Here is a 24734-nt window from a genome sequence, read left to right as displayed (position 1 = left end):
TCTAGGCCGCAGCGGCCTCGCCCTCCAGGGGTGACAGCATGGCACCTGCACGGTCAGGCCGTTTCAGGCACGTTACGTTCGGTAACACATAAAGGAACCTAAGGTGGCGAGTGTTACGCCCGGCAAATAATAAGGATGGCGATGATAAAACTAGCGTAACAACCCTTCGCTGAAGTTAGGATGTGAAAAGACGGTGACCTCATTGGTCGGTTTTCTGGAAGCAAGAGCCTAAAACCCTCCCGAAGTGCTGAACACGCAGAGAATCAAAGGCTGACACACAACGCCAAGCTCCAGCTCCACTATTACGTGAGAAGTGAGCCAACGCCTTTTTTTGGGGTTCCCAGGAGAAGACTCCGGAGAGCCGGGGCGGTGCCCCCCGCCCCCCCGCCTCCAGTCGCCACCGTCGTGACACAAAACAGACATCACCAGATTCAACTGTTTGGCACCGGGATGAGCCCCAGGCCGAGAGCCCAGCTGATCCAGGCCTTACCTATATTTGGTACATGATGTCAACCTAGAACATCTTCTTCTTTCACATTTAATAAACCAGCTCAACACATCATCGCTCACCCCCCAGCGAACTCATTTTGAAACTCTGAAGGCGGCAGGGGTACACCTCACATTTCTTACTAAAAGAGAAGTGGCTTTAACTTTTAACACCGCACCGGTGACACATGAATTGCCACAAATACCTTTAAAAAAGAGGGAGGGCCGATTCCCACACCAACTCGCTTTACGATTCCACGGACAAGGAGGCCGACAGCGAACACACCGGGAAGATTTTTCTCCTAATAAGCACCCTTCGACGAGAAGCTACCAATTATGAAAACCAGAAATGCATTTAAAAATGTTTCGGATTGCACCAAGTGGGATGCCGGCCGTGTTTATTTCTCGCTTATTTGAAAGGGAGGGGGAACAAGGAGGGTAAAATTCCCTTTTCCTTCTCTAACAAGATGGGTCACAATTTCCAAACATCAATCAATCAGTGAGCTGGGGGGTGTGGGGGGAGGGGAAGAGGAAATGACTGGGGAGCCCCTACTGCACCTTCCAGAACCGCAGGAAGCCAGGAAGCCCGGAGGCACTGCCCCCACCCTCCCACCTCCTCACACATGGAGACCAGGCGGCCCAGCTGGAAATGGGCATCGTGCCCCAAGTGCAGGGTTTGCCCATTTATTTAACCACCCAGCAAACATCTCCGCGGTGCCCGCGTGCTGGGAACACAGAGATGAGTAAAATGGCCCCATCTGAGGAGTCCACACCAGCAACTACACAAGTGCAGAGGTGGAAAACCCAACAGGCGGGGTTGCGGGTGGCGGGGGGGGGTGGTTAGCAGGGAGGCCAGGAGGCTCCAGACAGAGTTCTATTTAAAAAAAAAAAAAAAAAAAAAAAAAAGTTTTATTTATTGCTGAAAAAGAATGAGTGGGGGACAAAGTATCCTAAGCAGGCTCTGCACTGGGAGCAGAGAGCCCGATGCGGGGCTCGAACCCACGAAGCACGAGATCAAGACCTGAGCCAAAGTCGGACACAACCGACTGAGTCACCCAGGCGCCCCTCCAAACAGATTTCTGAGACAGATACTACCTGAACCAAGTCACAAACGACTAGCAGAAGTGAGGGAAGAGGCAGGTGGCAGCCAGGGAGGGGAGCTGGTCCATACAGAAGGTCACCTGTGCAGGCGCACAGGCCGGGAACAGGATGGCAATGCCGAGGAACCTACGGGTGGTTCAGCCTGAGCGCAATGTCTGCTAAATGCAGGCAGGAAGCTGGTCAGAGGCCAGATCTCGGAGGGCCTCCGGTCTCTGCTAATGTTAGCCTTCGTTCCTGAAGCAGACGCTCCCTGAAGTGTGTCCTGTGTTTCTGTAACAGGGGCTCTCACTTAGCTGGCAGGTGGGGCTGGTTAAGACACAGACTGCTGGGCCACCCCCAGAGTTTCCAATTCGGTATTCAGGTGAGGGGAGGCTGCTGGTCTGGGACCACCCTAAGAGAACCACTGTTCTACAGAACAAGGGGTCAGCGCAGCAAATCTGGCCCATGGCCTGTTTTATTTTTCTATGTAAAATTTTATTGGGGGGCGCCTGGGTGGTTCAGTTGTTGAGAATCGGACTTTGGCTCAGATCACGATCTCGGGGTTCGTGAGTTCGAGCACTGTGTGGGGCTCTGTGCCGACAGCTCAGAGCCTGGAGCCTGCTTCGGATTCTGTGTCTCCCTCTCTCTCTCTGTGGCCCTCCCCTGCTGGAGCTCTGTCTCTCAAAAACGGGTAAGTGTTAAAAAAATAAAATAAAATAAAATAAAATTTTATTGGAACATGCCCACCATTTACATATTGTCTATGGCTACTTTACAACAGACCCAAGTGGCTGCAAAAGAGACCACACGACCTACGGAGCCCACGGTATTTTACCACCTGGCCCTTCACAGTGAAGGTTTGCTCACCCCTGCTATCGGATGCTCGCAGGTGATGAGAAAAAGAAAATAATGATTTTACAGTCAATTAATTTAGGAAGATATTGAATTAATTGATGTTCAGCAGGATTTTTTTCTGCAGGGCTTTTCAGGGCCTTTAATAGCTAGAGTTGTTTTTCTGGGGCTGGTGCTCCCAGGAACACAGCATTGGTCCATGCGACGCCCCTAAAGGATTCTAATCGAGGAGGTTCGTTGACCGAAGTGCATCTTAGGGGGATCACTCCAGGGGCAGATTGGAAAGAAATGTAACTGTAGGTAAGGAGACCAGTTAGGTGGTTGCTATGGTAACTGTGCGAGATAATAGGCACTAGGGCAGAGGTCAGCAAACTTTTTCTGGAAAGGGCTTTGCGGGCCATATGTCTCTGTTGCAACTACTCGGCTCTGTCCTGGCAGCAGAAAAGGAGGCGCAGACAGCAGGTAAACAAATGAGCATGGCTGTGTTCCAATAAAACTTTATTTACAGAGTCTCGCATGGGACGATGGACGGTGGTGACGATTACACGGTATGAATGTTCTTAATGCACCAACCTGTACACTCAAAATGGTTAAAGTGGTAAATTTTGTGTTAGGTACATTTTATTGCAATTAAAAAAAAAAAAAAAAGACTTTATTTGTGGACACTGTCATTTGAATTTCCTAACTTACGTTATCATTGTCTTCTTTTGTTTTCTTTTAACCATTTAGAAGTGGAAATGCCATTGTGAGCGGGCAGGGCAGGCCAACAGGAGGTGGCCGTCCCCCACGCTACGCACTGGGCATAAAGAGGACCCAAGAGATTCGAGGGTCGGGCAGGAGCTCCAATCAGGAACTGGTGGCTGGCTGAGGGGGAAGGCGGAATCTGGGCCTCTGTTCCCCCGCCCTCCCCATCAAGGTCTGGAAATCGTGGAAGGCAATTCGAGGGGGTGGCAGGCAGGCAGGCAGGCAGGCAGGCCAGAGGATGCCCAGCCAACACGTGAAAGGCAACGTCCGGGGCCCGAGACCGGAGCCTGTCCCGAATTGTCAGGTCCTGGTAGATATGCTCAGAAGACACCAGCACCCCCAGAGAGGCCCCCACTCCAGGCTGCCAGCCACTGGGGGTCATCGGTCTCTCCCAAGGGCCCCTGTCTGCCTCTGGGGACTCGGCCTTCTCCTCTCAGAAGCCCCTTCCTCGGTGACTATACCTGCAGACCACTCCCCAGCAGAAAAAGAAAATATTCGGCCTTGCCCAACATGAATTATTGCTGTGAAATGCAACCAGGGATCAGGGGTTAATTAATGACCAATGCCTCTGACACAATCTGTGGGGGAGGCCACGACAGGGATTTTTAAATTTCCAATCTGCTCTGGGCTGGTATTTTTATAAAATACAACAAAAATGCCACTTGGATGTCACTGTAATGTCAAGATGCTATAAACGTTTTTAAATGTCTGCTCTGAATTTCTATGCTTCTCTAGCTGGAGGCCGGTTAACGACCGGTTAACTGGCCCTCGGGCCACACTCTGACACACTTTGAGTGGCACACTGGCCTAGAACATGCCTCCTGAAGTTTCTGCTGAAAACAGAGCAAAATGTACAACCAAATCAGGCCACCAGGCCTGCTTCCCCGGGGACGAACCTTACTGCGCCAGCAGGAGGAAAACCACCTGCTGGGGGTCAGCGACCGGCAGAGAACAGACACTGTGCCCCGTGCGTCTAGGGCACGGGTCAGACCCCAGGGCCACCACTGAGTTAGTACCAGAAGGTGAGGTGGGGACCCAGCAATGCAAACCCAGCACCAGCCCCCAGGGCCTCTCAAGGAACTGGCGGGGCCAGGACCCTCCTCCGTCATTAAAAAGAGATCAGACAACCCTAACGCCGAACACCTACAAAACAGGCGACATTCAAAGGCTACTCCTTATCGTAAAGGCCAACGTTTATCGTAAAATCCCAAGGCATGTCGTCCCCCTGTGAGAAGTCGATTCTTGAAGTGTGTCTGGGGCACAGAGGGAACGCGCTGCTCACTCCATACGGGCGGCCGTGGGTTTCCCATTGAAGAGACGTGACTGCAAATCATTTTAGAAAACGCTCAACAACTAATTGTCATTACAATACCCAGTTTACACAGGCAAAATAATGGACAAATATCACCATGTAATAGAATAGTACAAAAATGGTAATTTTACTATGGAAAGTTGGAACTTGCCATTTCAAATCAGCAGGAGCTTTGAAGTGGGCATTACTGACGATGTGAATATAGTAATTGGGGCTGATTTCTTGGCGCCTGGCCGCATCTGGCTGCCTGGCGTCCTGTGAGTTAATTATAGCTCTGTTAACAGAGCAGGAACACTTTGCAAAAAGACACAGAGATAAAACTCAGCTCAGGTCTCTCTGCAGATGAGGCAAAATGTGAATGTTTTGGCTAGGGACCTGGTCACCAGACAGCGCTCTCAATTTCTTAAAGCGACAGCTCAAAGAAAACACAGCCATTTTATTGCGAGGGGTCAACGATCCTCGGGAGCCAAACTTTTGGAGGGTGTCCTTGCTAACCCCAAATTTGTCTTCGTACTTTCCTCACTGTCGATGTACTCCCGAAGTAAGTCATCTCAGTATACATCCAAAAATATTTAATTTACTGCTTGAAAAGTTTCCTTAAAAAAAAAAAAAAAAAACCCAAAGAAATCAAAATATGTGATTCTCCCCAAATTAGCTCTAGCCACAGACTGAGACAATTATTTCACTGTAGGCTTTTTAAAAATCCTTCTTTTCTTTAATTTTAGAGACTTTGCCGTGTTCTTTAAAATTTAAGGGGGATTCTTGCCATCCCCACCCCAAGTCGCCGCCTCCCCGCACGCCCCGTCCCGAGCAGCTCCCTTCCTCGGGAACCCCGTGGATGTGCGCACGGCATTAGCTTATGGATTTACAGGGAAAATATTCGAGCTCGAGGTCACTCCCGGGTGAGTGAGGTCGTTCTGGCGTGAAGTCAGTCAAGTTTTAAATCTGTCACCAAAGCATTTAAAATAAAGGTCGCTGCTTTCTTGCTCTTCGGCCTGCTTCCACCTTCCTCCCCCACCAGATCTCTCCGTTCAGCTCAAAACACGGACAACACACCCCGGCGCTCCCCGTGGTTCCCTTTGCTCTGCATCTTTGGCTGTTCACCGCCAAGCCCGTGGGGAAACCGGACCCTTCGGTCTCTCTTGACACTTGTGCCAGCCCTCCGGCGGTGGCGCGGGGCGGCCAAGGCTGGAGTCTGCAGAGCCCGGTGCAGATCCCCGCCGACTGGCCCTGGGCAAGCTCTTGAACGCTCTCGACTGTCCTCAGCTGTAGAGGTAAGGCAGCGAGGTCTGCCTCGGACGACCACAGGGGACACACGCAAGAGGCCTGGCACAGCCCTTGGCTTTGGTGTTGAGTAAATGAGGCAGGCTATCCACTGCCCCCTGCCTGGCCCAGACCCGCACCTCTGGCTCCTCCCTCTTGCCCACAGAATCTACGCGTGCTTCTGCCCAGAGCCCTGGGCTGCAGCAGCTCTCACGATCCCCCCTCCCCCGCCCCGGGGACCCCAGGCCCGTGCAGAACGTCTGCTCCATGAGGGAAGGGCAGCTGTGGCACGCCGGCCCCTCGCACAGAGCCCAACACACAGGAGACGCTCGACGAAGGCAGAGTTTCCGTGGGTCCTTGTGCAATTTCAAACAGCAATAAATTAACTCGTAGAGATAATCTACAAAAGGTATCAGGGGGAATTTACTCACAATTTAAATAAAATTATTAATGACTGTTTTGATTTGTTTTATTTTCCTGGCAATGAACTCTGAATTCCACCGAATGGCTTCAGCCGTGTGATGCTTTGTATCTAAATGATAGTGGATGTGTCGAAAGCGAACATATCCTGGAGCTGAGCCGGGGCCCAGCCGGGGCTGGAGCGGGCTGCGGTCCAAGGCCCTCGGTGGCTCTGCCGGGCACGCCGACCCCACTCCCGCACACACCTGCACCTGCCCCACGGGCTCGTTAGTCTCTGGCGACCATGAGCTGGACCAGCAGTTGCAAAGCGGGCACGGGGTGGGGAGCACCCAGGAGCGACAGCACTTTGGGAAAGTACAGCGCCCCCATCCTTTTCTCTCTGACATTTGGGCTTAACTCGGGGTAACGGAAGAAGCAGGGCGACCCTGACCCGTGTGCTCCTCCCCAGGTCAAACCACAGGGCCTCGCTCCAGAAAACAGGCCCTCTCGTCTCACGCCTGGCAGGCAGGAGTGGGGCGCAGAAGGCACCGACGTGGCAGTGTGGGGGCCCTGGCTCTCCCGGGGGCAACGCGGACACGTGCACCTGCTCTCTGGTCAGGCCCAGGTGTGTGCTGGGGGCCAAATGGATGCGCAAGAGGGAAGAGCGCCAACCAAAAAGCATAGGATTTCACTGAAAACAAAAACAGAGTCACCCACAGGCAGACACAGCGTGGCAAGTGACGACAAAGCAGAGGCGATGTGGAGACACTGTCCGCTCGGTGGGGGCCCGGTAGAAAGATGAAGGCCCAGCTCCTAGGCTCGATCTGGTAACTCACTGAAGTGCAACCACGAGCATCCGTGCAGTGGGAGGGGTGGACCAGATCAGGGGTCCCAAGTGGGGGATTCACTGGCCGCCACCGGAAAGCAGACGTGAGTCTGGCCCAAAGAGAGCGTTCCTAACAGTGATAGGCGGTCGGTCACTCTCCTCGGCTCGCACGGGTCCGTCTGCCCAGACCACCCACCTCCCTGGGGAGTTCGGGGAGTGAGCCAGGACCTAAGCACCCGGCATTTCCCCCATTTGTTCCCCACCTTCCAGCGGGCGGGCTTAGGTCACTAACACCAGCGAGACTCCTGAGGCACACAGGATCTGCCTTGGGAAAAGCGGTTTTGTTTCCTTCGTTCTGGGGGCCGATAATAACCCCCCCGACTCTATCACGTAGGGCTCAGACGGTCCCTCTCTGTGGGGCCGGGGCTCCCTCCTGTGCCTCTGACAGGTCAACCGCCTGCTCTCCAGGCCTCGATCACTCACACCCGGAATGGCCTGGCACCTGGAGAAAAAGCAAGTTTTCTTACCTGAGTCACAGCACGGGCAGAGGGCTTGGCAAGAACCTGTTAGCGGCTCAAGTTGTGGTATCGTTGGATTAGACATGGTCTACTTGAAATAACAAGGAACGTGAATTCCCATCGAGTGAGGGCTGGCCGAACATATCAGGACGAGCCAAGCCCGGGGTCACTATGCAGCCATGGGAGGCACAGAGGCCAGGCCAGAACAGACTGGACAGATGTCCCAACGCACCAGCTCAGAGGAGGGCTTGTACGTGCTACGACCCCCAAGTCCCCGGCACGTAGTAGGTGCTTTCCAACCTTATGGAGCAAAACTTGAGCCTGTGCGTGCATTCAGAGATACCGCAGATACGGTTTGCAAAATGTTCACGGTTGTTATCTTGAGATGGCAGAACTGGGGAGGACTTTTTGTGTCTTCACTAATTGAATGTTTTGCAACTAGCCTGTTCGACCCTCATAATGAGAAAAAGAAAACAAAGCTTTTTTTGTTTCTCTTCCCCATCTTGCAAAGCAGAGGTGTGCTCTATACAGGCAGATTTCGTAGATCCCCGAAGGACAGCAAAGGGTATCTCATCCACAAAGAGAATCAACAAAGAGTCGCCATCAGTCTGTCTCTGTGCAATGCAAGAGCGTTAACGATATTTTTGTAAGTTACTTATTCACTCACTCTCCCATATTTACTGTAACGGTCGCACGGCGGGCGTTGCGCGGTGTGGTGCATACGACAGTGGTCGAGATTACATTCTGAACCTCTAAAAGCCAAAAGGAGCCCACAAACGTAGTCACTGCCTCTTGTTGTTGTTTCCAACTAAAAATTCAGGCTCTGAAGGGACAGGGCTCCCACCCTACTACCGGTCCTCCTACTCCTTTCACTCCCGGTGTCTCTGAGGCCGGCTCCTCACTCGGCATCTGCCCTTGACACACGATAACTGAAAGCAGCCGGCTTGAGAGGACCCACTGCAACCAGAAGATGTCCACAGATGGGCCGCGTCCAGCCACGTGCACGTAGGGAAGCACCTACTACCCAGTTAGGTGGCTTGTTCGCTTTTCTGCGATTCCCGTGCGTGCCCATTTGCCGGGCTGGGAAGGAGAGTCACGGCCGCCAGACACCCGTGGGCAGAGCGCTAAGCTAACGACGAGCAGGGACGTGGCGGTGATGATTTAATCACAGCAATTCTAGAACGGGCAGACTCCCACACCGGCTGAATGGCCAGCAAGCCAGCGGGGTCGAGATCTGAACCCAGGTCCACGCGGCTCCGCAGCCACGCAGCCACGCACAGCGCACGTCGCACACTGGCTCTCGGCAGGCCGGGGCTGCTCACCTGCAAAGGCGAAGCGGCAGGGGAAGCAAAGCCGGCGGCCAGGATCTCTGGGAAGAGATGCTGCTCGCTTTCTGCCCTAAGACGTGTGTTCCGCCGAGCGACAGGAGGACATTTCGGCCGGCTGTCTGGAGTAGGCCACCGCCACTGCAAGGGAACATCCGCTTGAAATGATACTGAATACGAGTTGGGACCAAAAACACACACCTGCGGGAGCTGGGCCTTTTGGAGTGAGAGTTCAGAAAAACTTTTGTTCCGTTTCACTTATTCCGTGAAAGCAAATCTATGAGCCAACGTGTCTGCATTACAGACAGGCTGCTTTCCTGCTGGGAATTTTCCTGTCCTGACCGTGAGGCCCCACCCTGTTAACTTTGGGAGTTGTCTTTCTCTCCCTTAGTCAGACTTTTTTGGAAGTCCTCCAGCCCTCAAGCTAAACCTGCCATACCCTAAAAAGGTAGGTGAACAGTGTGCTTCTAGGACTGGAGTCTCTTTCTCCACCTACTGGAACAGAAGTCGGATAGTTTTCGGGAAGCAGTATGTGTCGGCAGGTCTGATAAACTACCCTTAAAACTACCACCCACCAGCAACACTGACGACGGGGCAGGGGCTTTGCCTGGTCTGTGACGTGACGAGTCATTCTCAGCATTTTCTAGGCTTTAAAAAAAAATTTTTTTTTTAAGTTGATTTATTCATTTGGAGAGAGAGAGACAAAGAGAGTGAGCTGGGGAGGGGAAGAGAGAGAGGAAGAGAGAGAATCCCACACAGGCTCCGCACTGTCTTTGTGGGGCTCAAACTCACGGCCTGTGAGATCATGACGTGAGCCGAAACCACCAGTTGGGCGCTTAACACACTGAGCCACCCAGGCACCCCTACATTTTCTAGTCTTTTAAGGTTTGCAGTCAACTCTGAAATTTAGTAACGCAAATTGCCCCTCAGCACCGATGATGAGTCCAGAGGCTTAGGTGGGGGGTGATTAAGAACTCAGAATTCTTGAAAGAACGTTATCTGTTGACGAGTTAACACAATAAAGGCTTCCTTACTGAGCTGTGATCCTCACGTGAAATGAAGCCAGCCAAGCTCAGGAATGTCTAAGACGTCAAAACCACTGGATAAGAGGGGCGCCTGGTGGCTCAGTCAGTTAAAGCATCAGACTTCAGCTCAGGTCATGATCTCCCGGTTAGTGAGTTCAAGCCCAGCGTCGGGCTCTGTGCTGACAGCTCACAGCCTGGAGCCTGATTCTGTGTCTCCCTGTCTCTCTGCCCCTCCCCAGCTTGTGTGCTCTCTCTCTCTCTCTCTCCCTCTCTCTCAAATAAATACTTAAAATTTTTTTAAAAGTTAAAAAAAAAAAAACAACTACCAGATAAGACAGGCAGCAAACCTATGGCGTCAAACCGGAAAACTACCATCTCAGCAAGAAAGAAATTCCAGGAGCTTGAGGAAACTGATTTCAAGAAACAGATGCCATTGAGATACTTGGTTTTTTGAAGCGCACGCTTACCGTACGGAACAAAGTTGCTACATATTTCTTCCGTTTTCACCTTGAAGATGCTCCGGGGACGATGCGCAAAGACAGGGTCCACAGGGGTACCCCACCACGTCCCCAGTGCCGTGGCCAAGGCCACCCTGTGCCAGTCCCGGGGACAGAGGAGGCTGGCAAGAGCAATTCCCCGGCTTTCCCTTCAAACCAAACTCCTGCGGCAAAAAGTGGGTAGGAGGGGGACGCCAGCGGGGCTCCTGGGTCCCCCCTCCTCTGAGTGAGCTGGCCAGCTCCTGCAGCCTGTCAGGGGCTGAGGCTCCACCAGGCCTCAGGTTGACAGGAACAAGCTGCCCCACTGGCTGCTTCCATGGAAACGAGGTCAGATTGGCAACAAGCCCCAGCTTTAAAAGAGCCACCTGCCTCAAGGAAGCCCGGCGGGCCGCCCTTTTCCTTCTGCCTTTCCAAATCTGCAGCGGAGACGTGCGGAGCGGCTGGGCCCGAGGGAGCACACACCCCGCCCGCGTGTCCCTAGGTCCTCTGAGGGCCTGTCGTGCGATTCCGGGGAGAACAGTGGCCCTCTCTGGGCCTTGGTTTTCTCCCGAAGAACTTCACACGGTGGGCTTCCGACCGCTCCACGCTGCCACCCTCTCTCTCTGTCCCCCACAGACACACTCAGCGGCGAGGGAGGGGGGTCTGGACCACTCAGTGCACATTTGTATTCTAGCATTTACCCAACCAGCCAATCCGGCCAAGGACCGAGGAGGATCCGTACCTTCCCGGAGCTTACGATCGAAGCCGGAGAAAGCACCTCCCATGAAACTGAATGACAAAATAAGGATATATCAGAAGAACATCTAGAGTTCAGAGACCAGAGGGAGCCAGACACCTGTTTTACTGCCCAGCTGCTCGTGAGTAACTGACAGACGGCAGCCTGCCCTCCTGCCACACCTGTGACACCTGTGCCTCCACGAACGCACCGCAGGCTGGCCTCACCCCCCCGCCCCCACCCCGCCACCTCGGCCGCGGGGACCGGGGTCTTCACAGAGCGGATCTCTGGGTGAGCCTGTTTCCGACGACAGCGCTCACATCCTTCCTTCCTTGTGACACAAAGCAGAAGCCAGCCAGCTTTACCAACACCAACCAAGCCCTCCTTCTTCAAGGAAGACGGCTCTCGCTCACAACGACGGTGGACAGGCAACGCAGAGGAATGGCAGCACGTCGCCCCAATCATCCTGCGTAAGGGTGGAAAGCACACGTGCCCACCTCCCTGTGAGGCCAATGATGAGGATGAGGATGAGGATGAGGATGAGGCAGGATTGGGTGTGAGGCTGTGCGTAGCTTTACGCCCCTCGTGGGGCTTGAACTCACAACTCCAAGATCAAGTCGTGTGCTCTTCCGACCGGGCCAGCCAGGTGCCCTGGCTGTGTGCGGTTCCAACGGCCCAGGGGACTGGATCCTGGGAATCCTGAGCTAAGGGGAGTCCAACCAGTTTTGCCAATCCCTCCCTGCTGTGGTACGTCCATGCAAGGGAATTCGAGTGGGCCCTCCTTTAAGGAGACAGAAAGTATTGACACCTTTCACCAGCGTGGCTAAGGGACAGAAGCCAGACTCAAAGGCTGTATGAGCCATTTACCTGGCACTCTGGAAAATGTAAAATTATGGGAACAGAAAACAGACCAGGCGTCGCCATGGGCTAGGGACGGGGTTAGAGGCTGATGACAAAGAGGCGTGAAAGAATCTGGCACTGCTCAGTGGTCAGGCGGCCCCTAACGGTACACGGCTCAAAATTCAGAGGCAGACGCCCTAACACGGGTGAATTTTACCGAGCGTAAACCTGACCTTAAAAAAAAAAAAAATCTCTCCCCAAGTGAAGAATTGATTTTACACTAATATCTCCACGCTGTTCCCAGAAAAGGGATTACAGCGTAACCAAAAACAGGTCACAGCGTTTCTCACCGACTGATAACATTCAAGCCCCATGAGTAGCTAGACCGGGACAGGCGCTACTAATGATTATAATTACTTCACTTATTCACCCTTCTCCTGGCCTTTTACGGGGACGGGGGGCAGGAGGGGTTAAGGGTGGGTAGAACAGAGAGAGAATCTGCTCAACTTAAGATGGTCTCCCATTATTTATAAAAACTTCGGTGCCTGCTAAACTCACATCGGCTAGAAAGCACTGGGGAGGAGGAAACGTGTGATATCATAACATCACCACTAACGTCATTCATGGGAAAACAGGACACTGGCCAGGCGCCTCGGGCCACCGGTGCCTCGCTCCGTGCTGCGGGGGTGAGAGAGCAGGGATGCAGAACACGGCTCTGGGGCCAGGCTGGCAGGCTGGGACCCTGCACGGCCACATCCCAGCCGGGCGGCTTGGTGCCAGCGAGGCCTCATCCCCCTCCTCGGCACGCTGGGGGTGAGGACAGCCTGCCTCAGAGGCTTGTTGGGACAAGCGCTCGGGGCGCGTGTGCAGGGCACGTTAGCACAGTGCCCGGGTGTGATGTGCGAGCCCCGAGCGCCGGCGTCCGTGATTACTGTTACCACCATGCTTTGGGTACCACAGAGACCACTGCCACCAAATCCTCCTCTGGGTGGGGGCCTCCCAGACACGGTTTCTGGCCTCCACACGCTCCGGGCATCCTGCCGCAGCCCCTCCGAGGGAGGAGAGTTCCAGCCCGTGGCTCCTCCCCCCTCCGGGACTCCGCACGGTGCCCTCGCACCCCGCCACCCGGGACATCTCAATAACCCCGGCCTACCCCAAAGCCGGGGCAGTGGGCAGTCTCTGGCCAAAAGGAATTCCGTGGAATCCTGGCACCGCCCCTGTACAGTGCTGAGGCCTCAGCCAGTCACGGAGCCCTGGGCTGGAAACCCCAGAAAATGCTTCCAAATCTTCACAATTTAGGACAACACCCCTTTCCACGAGGCTTTCCTGAACGCCGCGAGGGAGGGTTCCCAGCTGCCCTCCAGAAGGGACAGCACTGATGTCACGGAGGGCTCGTGACTGACCCCCCCTCCCCGCCCCCCGCCTGTCCTGGCCACCCCTGGGTCTCAGGTGGCCACTCTGCACACGCTCCCTGCACGTCGACAGTGTCGTGGGGCTTCGGAGAAAGGCAAATGAAAGCCGGAGCTGCCTCACGGCCCGGCAGGAAAAGGCGTCTACATCTTCACGGAGGAAGAGGCCACCCCAACCGGGGAGACCGAGGGAGCCTGGGTGCCCCAACCCAGAACGAGCTCCCCAAGCAAGAACTGGCAGGTGCTGGTTGTAAATGCAGGTCCCCGGGCCCTTCCCAGGAGATCACGGCTCACTATGCGCGGGGTGGGGCCCAGGGACAGTATTTTTAACAAGCACACACCCAGGAGATTTTTATGATTCGCTAAGTTAGGAAAATACCGACAGAGGGTGGTGGCTCCTGCGTGACGGGAAGCAAAGCTGATTTCTTCACCATTAAAACCAGGAGAGGTGAGAAACGTGCTGGGTACTGTATAGTTTCAAGAGCATGGGGGCCAGCGTGAGCAGGCGAAGCGACAGGAAACCCCAAGGCAAGGAAGCCGGTGGGACCACAGGGTTGGTCACCCGGGGAACTCCTCCACGGGTCCTGTGCCATCCTGAACAGGACCCCCACCGTGTCCTTCTGCACGCCTGGAGGGCAGGCACCACCCCACATCCGTGACCGCCACGTCCTGGTTTGCTTCGCCAAATCCCTCTGCCGTCACATTCTCGGCCATCTCAAACCTTGCCCTCTCCCCACCCCCTAGCACTCGGCCCCCCTGCTCACCCCTCAAGGACAATTTCTTCTCCTACTTCCCCAGGAGAGTCCGTGTCACTACCCGGAACTTGTCTTCGCTTCTGGCCGATTCCCTATTATCCACCTGAACTCACTCCTGCCCTCTAGCCGGGGAGCCCGGTCCCTCTTCCCACTTCTGTGACTCAGACCTTCCTTCAGAATGACGCCCCTGGTCTCATGGGCTCTCGCTCTCCCCACCCACCGCCACCTAGACGCAAGCTCAGGTCCCCCTAAGGGTGGGGAAAACCACCCCCTGAAACCTTGTCGTTCTGGCCACTGCCTGCCTCTTTCCTGCCCTTCTCAGCCAAGCATTTCCCAAGTTCACGGTCTCTGCTTCCACAATCCCACGATTGGATTCCATATCCACATTTCCCGGAACACGTTCCTACGTTCTGGCTTGCCATCGCCTCCACTCAGAGGTAAGCATCGAGAGGGCAGGCATTTGGGGTATTCTGTTCACTGCCGTGTCCTTGGGGACTGGGACAGTGCCTGGCACAGAAAAGGTACACAACAGGCACTTGCTGTATGAATACGACATAACCGTGGCTTGCTCGCTTACTCATAGAGCATGCTGCTTCTCGCCGGGCCCATGAGAGCAGCGTCTCACATGTTCTGGCTCCACCTCTGTTCCTGGAACATCCATGTGCTTGACCACGGCGCGTGGCACCGACCCCGCAGCACGTAAACCTGGCCACATCCCTTCTACGTGTGCGCCCTGTGACCACCTGGCAGAGGGAGGCCCACGCTCCCCAGCCCTGCCCTGGAGTCTCTCCACCGGGCCAGTGCCCACCCCACCTGCCGCGGGCCGTTCGCCCCTGGTGACAGTCCCACACTGGCCCAGGCCGGGTCAGGGCTCCTGCCTCTCCCACGGACCCCTCCTCTTTGCCCCAGGCGTCCACGGGGCGCCACCCCCTCCATTTGCCAATCACTACTCTTCACTGAAATGTTCCATTTCCACACCGATCTCCGGCCGGATCAGGGGTGGCCTGGGGGAACTCCGGGGACCCCCAGCACCTCTCTCATGGCACAGGACTGAGGAAGGGCTAACTGAGGCGGGCCTCAGCCATCCGTGCCCCTGGTTCCGCACGTCCAAACTGCCCCCGCAGGTGGCGTCCGGATCCCTTCCCCCTCCCGGGCCAGGGTGATGCCGTTCTCGCCTCGACTCCTCCAGGACACGGCAAACCCAACTGCACTTTGGCCAGAAGCGACTTGAAACAAACCCGAAAGTTTACTTTGGAAAGGAGTTAATAATAAAAGTTGGAAGGCGTCTTTGGGACGATAAACACCTCCTTTCTCCTTTCTTCCAGCTTCTGGCACAGCACCTTCCCCTGGTGGAAATGCTTTCTGGGACACAACCGCAAGGCTCACGCCGATGGGGCCACCAAGTCCAAGGGCAGGGGGTGGACGGAGAGGGGGAAGAAAACTCCACAGGAAGCCAGAGAATGTGTTTCTCATCTACTGAAAGCAGGAACACCACTTCTATAATCTGCTCTCGTCGTTCTTGGAAGAGTCACGAGAGGCTCCCCTCTGAGAGCTGCGTTTTTACAAGTTGGACACTCATGAAACCCTTGCACCTCACCAGGCGGCCTGAGGTATGCCCCCTCAAGTTTCCAGAAGTGCAGAAGTACAAGGAACAGAAGTTACTCCATTAAGTGTAGAAGGTTGTCAGAGCAGGCACGACGGGAATAAACATCTCTGAGAATGAAGTGATGTTATTAACGAAAAGAAGGCACTTTAAAGGATGTCTAAATAGCCAGGACTCTAAAATAAGCAGAAACAAAGAAAACTGCCATTTCTTTTCATCCTAAGGTAGGGGGAAGTCAAAGGTTTTCGAGCTTATACAGCACAACTGGACTTTTCGGATCGTAGCGTGAACCCTGTTAAATTCTGCATTTTTAAACACAACACCCTCCTTTGAACAATGACCTATAAGCCATCTCACAAAGGACTGAGGGCTACAGACTTCCTGATAAACATATTAAGGCTCCCCGGGGGGGGGACAGGGGGGAGCCAATCCCTCCTCTGATTGGCCGCAGTCATTTCAATGGGCTGAGACATATTTTATATTGAAAACTTTATTGACCAGCTAATGAGAGTCAGGGAAAGAGAAGGTCAGACGTCGCAAATAAAGCAAACTTCTTCAGAAAACCATGAATGGCCTTTCCGGCTTTTTCACTACCACAGAAGTCACTTTTTAAAATTTTGTAATAAAAAACCAGAAATAATTCTTCTTCTCGTCATTTCGAAGTAAAGCTCTGAACGTTTTCCTAACTTAGAGCTTAGAAGACACAATGATTATTTTTAAATGTCTAGTTAAAAATTAGAAAGTCTCAAAGGTAAGCCACAAGTATGTGAAACTCACCCTGAGCATTTCTATTTCTGGTCAAGCACCAAATAGGGTTCTAAATGAATGAATATATTCATCTTCACTTATAACAAAAACAGCCAAATGCATTTACAAAATTAAAAAATTACTAAAAGAGAAATTCTTATTTTCTGTGTCTCATGAAACCTAGAGAAAATTATATAGAAATTAGTCTGATCTAAAGATCAGGCTCATTTTCTCCTGCCGGTTTTAATCCAAAGAAGAAAGAAAGGAAATAAAAGTCTATTAAGAAATCCACAACAGCTGATAATGTGGGGAGACAGACTTAACATTGTTTGCTTAAGAGAAAGGTAAATAGCCCCAAATTCTTTTTAAAAAAACCTAAATCATTATTTTTTTTTAAGGAAAATGTCCACTTAAAATATAAATACTAACAAAGGCTCTGTATTTTTTTTTCAAGATCTTCAGAATCCCTGGAATAATGCCTCTGCCAACTAAAACACCTACTATGAATTTAGTAATGGGTTATGCAAACATAAATTACGAGGCCAGACATTTTAAAAGGAAAAAAAAGGTGATTTATTGACGTGCTGGAGACACGGCAGGATAGAAGCACTATTTCAATTTTCCATATATTCCTCAACACTGCAGATGTATTAATGCGAAAAGAATTTCAAATAAAAATGACTCTCAGCTCTTCTGGTTCTAACATATCAGTTCAGTCACTTGAAAAGGGTTACCAAGGAACTCACTTCTTGCACTTAAAATCAAGGAACTGAATACAGTGAATCTAATTTGAAGTACAAATAGATTCGAAAGAAAAAGAAAAAAAAAATAGGTAACTGTTTCCCTTGCCTTAAAGGAGCAAAGAGAATTAAACCGTAAGTTCTGTTCTCCACGGTATTAGCCCAACCTGTCCAGATCAAATTTTTTACTATTAACTTCACTCCTATTCACAGATCATTGGCAGGGGGTGGGGGGGTGGGGGGGGTGGGGGGGGGGGGTGGAGAGTCATATCACTGTGGGAACCAGCATTTTTTCTTTGCTGTGGCAAATTAATCATTTCAATATATATGAAATGCTTTTCCTGGCTTGTTTATATATAAACAAAATAAATAAAAATTTCCTCGTCGTCACTGACTTTTAATTAAAGGAAACAGAAGCTATCACCCTTTCCCGAATAGGTCATGGGAACTGCATCGGCTGATGAAAATCCCTGAACACACATCAACAGAAAAGGGATCTTCATTTTTCTTCACCGTGCCAACGGTTGACAGCTTCACAAATGGTCATTTTCGAAAGCACACGTAACTGGCTGAACAAGCCTGTCTCAAAAACAGGCCGGAAAACGCTCTACTAATAAAGGGCGCACATTTTAAAATGCAAACATGAGAAGAACATCTCTGTATCTTGGCCTCGTGCGTTCCTCCCCAGAGGAGGCTGACCCGGGCTCGTACGTGCACACTCACACACGCACGCACGCACACACGCACACAGGCTATGGGCTCCCGGCACTTTGATTATGTGAACACACCTGGCCCCAGGGAAACAGGCTGAGACCAGCCCCATATTTCAGACAAACCAAACAGCCAATAGACAGTAATGGCTTTAAGCTACTGATGGCCTGGGCCAAAAATGAAGAACCACTTAATCTTCTGAACGAAACTGTCAATGTTGGGAGGCATGCAGCCGACCTTTCCCCCTGATCTTAATCACAGCCACCTATGATAACAGAGCGGGGTTTATTTTTGTGCCTGGCTCCAGACTACAATGATCAATCCTTCAGTTGGGACCATGCCGTGTCCACACCATGAACGAGAGCAAGTTAAGAGGGTACCGTTTTCACGGATCCCTGCAGTCACGCACTGAATGAAATTCACCTAAGATCTAAATGAAGTGATTCCATCAGAACTCTCAACACTTTATAAAGTCTCTCCAAACGAATCTACACATTCAGTGGGATCCCAGTACAAATGCCGATGGAATTTTTAGAATGGAAGTGAATAAATGATTCTAGAAAGTCATGCAGAAGTACAATCTAGATCATTCTGAAGAGCAGTGAGGACACTGCTCTCTACAGGATGCCCAGCCTTGGCAGTGAGACTGGGGAAAGGTGGACCCCACGGTAAATGGTTCTGGGATGAGGGGCTCTCAACGGACAGGAGCAAATCAGAGCATCACACAAACACATTACAGGCCTAACGTTAAAAGCGACACCAAAAAACTATTGAAAGAAAACACAGGAGGGGCGCCTGGCTGGCTCGGTCAGAAGAGCATGCGACTCTTGATCTTGGGGTTGTGAGTTCGAGCCTCATGCTGGGTACAGAGATTACTTAAGTTTAAAAAAAAAAAACTTAAAAAGAAAGAAAAGAAAACACAGGAGACTGTCTTTATGACATCAGCAGCATAGGGAAGACTTCTGAAATAAGATACAGAAAGAATGTAAACTTCACATCTAAAACTGGAAAACATTCGTCTGCACTAAAATTAAAATCTTCCAGCGACAAATGACACTAGAAACATAGAGAAAAGACCGGCCACGGCCGGGGAGGAAATACCAGCAAAGCACACACAACAGAAGGTCCCGATTGAGAGTATTAAAACTGCCCACAGATCGGTGAGAAAATAGTCAAGGGCCAAGGAGATAAAATGAGCAAAGGAGATGAGCAGTTAAAACACAAAAGACGACACCGTGCAGGCGAGTCATTCATTGTCCAAGAGAGTGCTCACCCACATCGGAAATGAGGAAATAACAGCAAAAATCAGTGAGGACCTGGCCGGAAGCTCGCCGGTGGGGGTAACGGCGTGCGCCACTGAGAGCGACTCTGTGGCCCACGGAGCTTTTCAAGCTGCGACCAGCGACGGCACCTCTGGATGTCCCCACCCCACAGAACTCCCCAGCACGAGCACCATGGCCAGTCAGTCCACGGCATCATAAGGAAAGAGTGTCAGCCGTGACCAGAAACCCACCTGCTGCCTCAGTGGCAACGGCTGCCATCTGCTGTGGTTCCCACACACGGCAGAACACCGGGGGGTCACGGCTCAAGCGAATACGCGAGGTGCATACAGGCAGCACACAGGACTAACTCTCCGACACGTGAAAAAGGCCAGGGGTCAAAGGACATATACGTACATAGCAAGATACGGTTTGTACAGCACGGTTTGTATAAATAGTAAAATCTGTGTACGCACACAATATCCACTGCTTACGAGGGCATAAACGTCGCCATGAATGCAAAAAGCGGACGGAAAGGAAACATCGGTTTTAGGATGGGGTTTACAGCTAAGGAAGAAGGTAGGAGAAGGAACAGAGGTAGGATCTGAGCTGTGAGTGTAAGGTGTTATTCCTATTCGAAAAAACAGGCATCAGAAGCAAATGGGCAAAATGTCAACATGGACCCGATCTTCAGGAAGGGCAAGAAAGTGTTGTTTTCCCCACTTCTCGGGATGCTAGGAATATTTCATAGAAAAAAAATAATTAAACCCAGGTACACAGCTTGGTGTACAAAAGGACTAAGTCACTGCAGGTAATATCCTGCGTGAGGCCCGTGAGTGGGGCCTGGGGGAGGCAGGAGGGCACAGACCTTCCAGGTCTTTCTGCCTCAGTGGCTACTCCCTCAGACGAGTTCTTAAAAGAAACACGGGACAGGGTCTGTTTGACGCAAAATGTCTTTAGGGGTGAAATGTGTCCCGTACCTTCCGAACGCGGTCCTTGTGGCACAGCGTTGCGGGTGGCGAGGAACGTATCAGGGGCTGGGGTCGGGAAGAGCCGGACCGTGGCCGGACGTCAGGATACCTGTCCCAGAGGCTCTTAGCGGCGGCCTCCTCGAAGCACCCCAAGTGCAGACTCAGCGGATGGATGAATAAGTATGAGGTCAAATCAGGGGGGGCCCAGCCGGCCTTCTGAAGCTAGAACGGTGACCTTTCAAATGTGAAGGAGGGAACCACAGGGGGGGTGGGGAGGGGTCCCGCAGCTGGAAGCTGCATCAGGCTGCAGTGATCCAGGCTCGTTCACCCGCTAAGTGCACTGGGAAGTGTAGCTGCTGGGGAGCCTGGGGCAGGGGAGGGAGGCTCTGCGTGCCGGGACTGTAGCCGCCAGAGCTCGTAAGTGCTCCCCAAGGACCTGCTCTGGCACAGCCCTGCGGCCAGTCGGCCCGGACTGGAAATCTCCAGCCAGCTTCTCCACTTATTAGCTGTGGTCCTTCCCCCCGCCCCTTCTCCTCTCTGAGCCTCAGTTTCCCGCTCTTTGCAACGGGGATATTTCACAGGCATCCTGTGTCAAATGAGCCGATACATCTAAAGCGTTCAGAACACTGTTCGGCACGTGGTGAAGTGCTCAGTAAGTGGCAGCTGCTGTTACTGGCTGTTACACACTGCTGTGTCCCTGCAGCGACCGGAGCCCTCGAAACAGAGCCGCCCGGGGACACCCACTGCACACCCAGTGGGATCGCCATGACTCTCAGCTGCACGCAAAATGAACTCAGAACAGAAAACCCCAAGAGGGTAAAGCAGGCGAGGCCTGCGAAGAAAGGGCCGCACCTAAGTCTGGAGGAGCCACGGGGAGGGTGTGCAGGAGCGAGCTGGGGGCGCTTTCCGGAGGTCCGGTGCTCGGCCACACAGCATCACGCCGTTGCTCCTTTCTCAGATCCAACGACAGAAGAGACCTCGCTTGCTTGCATCAGAAACGCAGGCCCTGGCGGAGCCAGAATCAGGATCCAAGTGTCCAGATTCCCGAAAAACACACTCTTTAACTCTATCGACCGTATCATGAGGTCTTCTGGAAAAAATAGCGGGCTACAGACAAAATTACCGTGCTCCGCACGGCGGGCTCGTAACGCTCCTTGTAAACTTACTGTTTTTACGCAACTCAGGTTTGCCAGTTAAAACCCAGAGTGGGCACATTACTGCATCATCAACGTTCAGGGATTAGTTGCACCCACCCCAGCCCGCAGCCCCCTGCCCCCGACCAATGAAAGAAAAACTCGAGACAACAAATCTCAGGGTTGGTGGGATGGCAGGTGTCTTTGCTTGACTGACGTAACTTCAAGACACAAGGGGAAACTTTGCTGTGCTCCGGTTTACGATAAATCCCAGCATGTCAGCTGCTGACTCCTCCCTGGGCACACTCCCACAGAACACACACACACACACACACACACACACACACACACACACACACACGCGCGCGCTGTAGGAGTGCGTCACTTCAGAGTAATACTCAAAGTCGGTACTGTTTTCTACTAATGGAAGAGGCGCCGCTCACAGTTAAGTGGCGAAAAGTCAGTTTCTAGAAGCTAAAAGGAGACAGAGCAGCACAGTGGTTAGGGTCTCATTCTCGGGAGCCTGCTGCCCGGTAGGCCGGTGGCTGACGCGCGCTTAAGTGGCACTAACGGCACCCGCATCCTGGGGCGACAGCGAGGGGTCGTGAAGCTGGCATAATGCTGAGCTCTTGGGAAACAACGAAGTGTCAGTAAACGAGAGTTCGCCACAATTCCGACCAAAACATACGGCCTTCACGTTCAGCTGCCTTACAACCTGCACACAACCGGGGTGCCTGTTGAGAAGACCGTCCCGAGAATGACCTCCCTCCATTCAACATGCGTTTGGGCTGAGGTCACCGTTACAGACTGGAAAGACGCGTTCTGTGCCACTTGGGAAGAATGGCTTCCACAGAGCAAGTCCAGGGGCAAGGACTTGCCCCATGAACAGCCACGCTCAGCCAAAGGGAGAGAAAACGACCGTCTCTGTACAGAAACTGCTTTTCTTTCACTCAATCGACTCAAGTCCGCACTAGAAACTGGGTCTGTAGTTTTACCCTGAGCTTTTAAGAGTACTTTGAAAATTTTATTGTTCATTTATAGCTTTAAAATATGCGTGTGGGGGCGCCTGGCCGGCTCAGTGGGAAGAGTGTGTGACTCTTGAGCTCAGGGATGTGAGTTCAAGCCCCAAGCTGGGTGTAGAGATTATTAAAAAAAAAAACAAAAAAAAAACCAAAAACAAAAACAAACGAACAAACTTAAAAATAAAACACATTAGTGACCACAATTTCTCCTTTCAGAAGATTAGATTTTAATAACGCACATACAACATGCCGTTTATGAAGCCTCTACTATTTGCCAAGGTTATTCTGGATTATTCTACAACATGTTGTCTGACTCATAAGAACTCCGGGAGAGTTGTCATCACTCCCCGTGTTTGGACGAGAAGATGGGGGCCCAGAGAGGTCATACAACTCAGCATGGTCCCGACTAAACTTCATACCGCGTGAATCCAATTACAGGCTTTTCCTTTTGACACTTACTTGTCTGTTATACTTAAAATAGTCCTTTAAAGACTGCCAGACACACAAGGAGACGACACGCGGGCTCAGGAAGGAAAGGGAACGCCAGCCCCATCCACGTTTCGGGGAGTGACCTGGACAGATGGCCCCACGGGGTTCACAGCTTGAAGGAAGCGTGGCCTGGGGCGGGGCGGCGGGTGGTGCGCTCTCTGACGCCACCCTGCCACCCCTTGGTCCGGGCTCCTGGGTCACCAACACATCAAACTCAGAGATTAATTCTTCACTGATTACCTAAGAAGTCACTTTTCTGGGCCAAAGCAACTGAACGAAATAAGGCAACTCTCATACTCAGAGGTCCATTGACCGAACTGTCTAATGTCCAAAGTGAATAGCATCCTGGTCTCAGAAATTAGAGGGACCGATCTGTGGTTGGAAAGTAACTGAGTATCAGGAATAAACAAAGATGACCAGGCTTCAACCTAAAAGGAACTTGACAGACCCCCCCCACCACCACCACCACTAACAACTTGCCCAAGTTCATCCTCTGTGGGGAGATACAAAGGGCCATTGTCCATCTTTGATTCAAAAAGCTGCCCGAACTCTCTGAAGAACCCTCACCCCATCCATACTCACCTGCTACCTTAGTGTCCTGTTTCAGTTCTGACCACCACCTTTAGGTACCCTGCGTGCCAGGTGCTTGCTGTGTTTACTTGGCCACTGTCTGCCTGCCCCCTAGGAGAGCTGGAACCTTCTCTCAGTGCCTGCTGTCTCCCCGAACCTCAGATTGCCCCTGGCTCCTGGCAAGGGCTCAGAACTACTTGTAGAAGGGAGCGAGGGAGAAAAGAACACAACACAGAAATGTTTACTGAGCACCTACTATATGCTCTGTTTACCTGAATTCATTTCACCTGCCTAGTAACCGGGACCCGATTAGTTCCGTGTATATACATGGGTCCAAATCTCAGAATGCTCAGTGACCTTGGTCAAAATCACCTGACCCGAATGTCTGCTCCACTCCTGGTGTGGGGCTGGACATTTACCTTCAAGGAATCTCACACACTTCTCACATGACCCCTGCATGCATGACCCCACATGCATGAAGGATGCATGATATATTTCTGCAGAAGAAGCTGAAGTTTCTGTCCCGATGCTACTGAGATCAACATGCGAATGAGCGATGGAGCTAGCTAGCACTGGATTCTCTCTCAAATGGTCCGTGCTCAAGCTAACTCCTCTGCGCCGGGCCTCCCCAATGGCTTGGGGTCTGCTGCAGGATCTGGCAGGGACGCAGGGAGGAAATAGGGCCACCAGCCATTTACTGACCGGGGCTGAATTCGGTGCGATTTGCACCCATTACTCCATCACGCTCGAGGGCAGGTTTTCTCTCTGAGGGACCCCAAAGAAACGAGGAAATAACCTCTTGGGTTGATAAACTGGCTTAAAGAGTTTAATTGGTAACAGTTAAAAATCTCACTTTTAATCTTTAAACTTTTCCTAGTTAAAGTCTTATGATAACTTAACGGTGGGTGATTCTAGAATGATTAAACGTCCAAGTTTATTATTTGAGCTTTATCATTTTGCCAGATACCGGAGTGGCCCTTTAGGAACCAAGTCGTTACCGCCGAAAGGAAAAATTCACCAGATACTTCTGGGGGGGAGGGGGGGGAGGGAGGGAGGGTTTCTATGGAGTATCAGAGAGAACAAATGAATAATTTCCTACCCCCACAAAGAGCGGCATTAACAAAACAAAGTTAAATTGAGAGAAAAGTCACATACCGCAAAGTTTACCCTTTTAACGTGTGCAGTTCAGTCGTGTCTGACATTGTCCCAAAGTTGTGCCACTGCTACCACTAGCCAATGCCCGAACGTTTCCACCATCCCAGAAAGAAACCTTGTGTTATTAGTCACACACACACACACACACACACACACACACACACACACACACACACCCGGGCCACTTCTCCACTTTCTGCCTCTTCGGCTTTGCCTCTTTCTTGACATTTTATAGACACGGGATCAGGAGGCATTTCGTGTCTGGCTTCTTCTACTCTGTGTAATGTT

The 24734-nt window shown here is 52.0% G+C and overlaps 1 protein-coding gene and 1 long non-coding RNA gene across 11 annotated transcripts in view; both read right to left on the bottom strand.

Moving 5' to 3' along the window:
• CUX1 (cut like homeobox 1) overlaps positions 1-24734 on the bottom strand; it is a 376259-nt gene that overhangs the window by 254439 nt on the left and 97086 nt on the right. The window lies entirely within an intron of this gene.
• Positions 4338-5896, bottom strand: LOC123589603. The gene is made up of 2 exons (XR_006708417.1): positions 5531-5896; positions 4338-4485 (listed from the first exon to the last, which is right to left on the bottom strand). It is a non-coding gene; the product is annotated as an uncharacterized LOC123589603 (long non-coding RNA).

This window comes from Leopardus geoffroyi, chromosome E3 (genome assembly GCF_018350155.1).
Source record: "Leopardus geoffroyi isolate Oge1 chromosome E3, O.geoffroyi_Oge1_pat1.0, whole genome shotgun sequence".
In the NCBI taxonomy this organism is placed as follows: domain Eukaryota; kingdom Metazoa; phylum Chordata; class Mammalia; order Carnivora; family Felidae; genus Leopardus; species Leopardus geoffroyi.
This window is presented reverse-complemented; position numbering and strand designations above follow the sequence as displayed.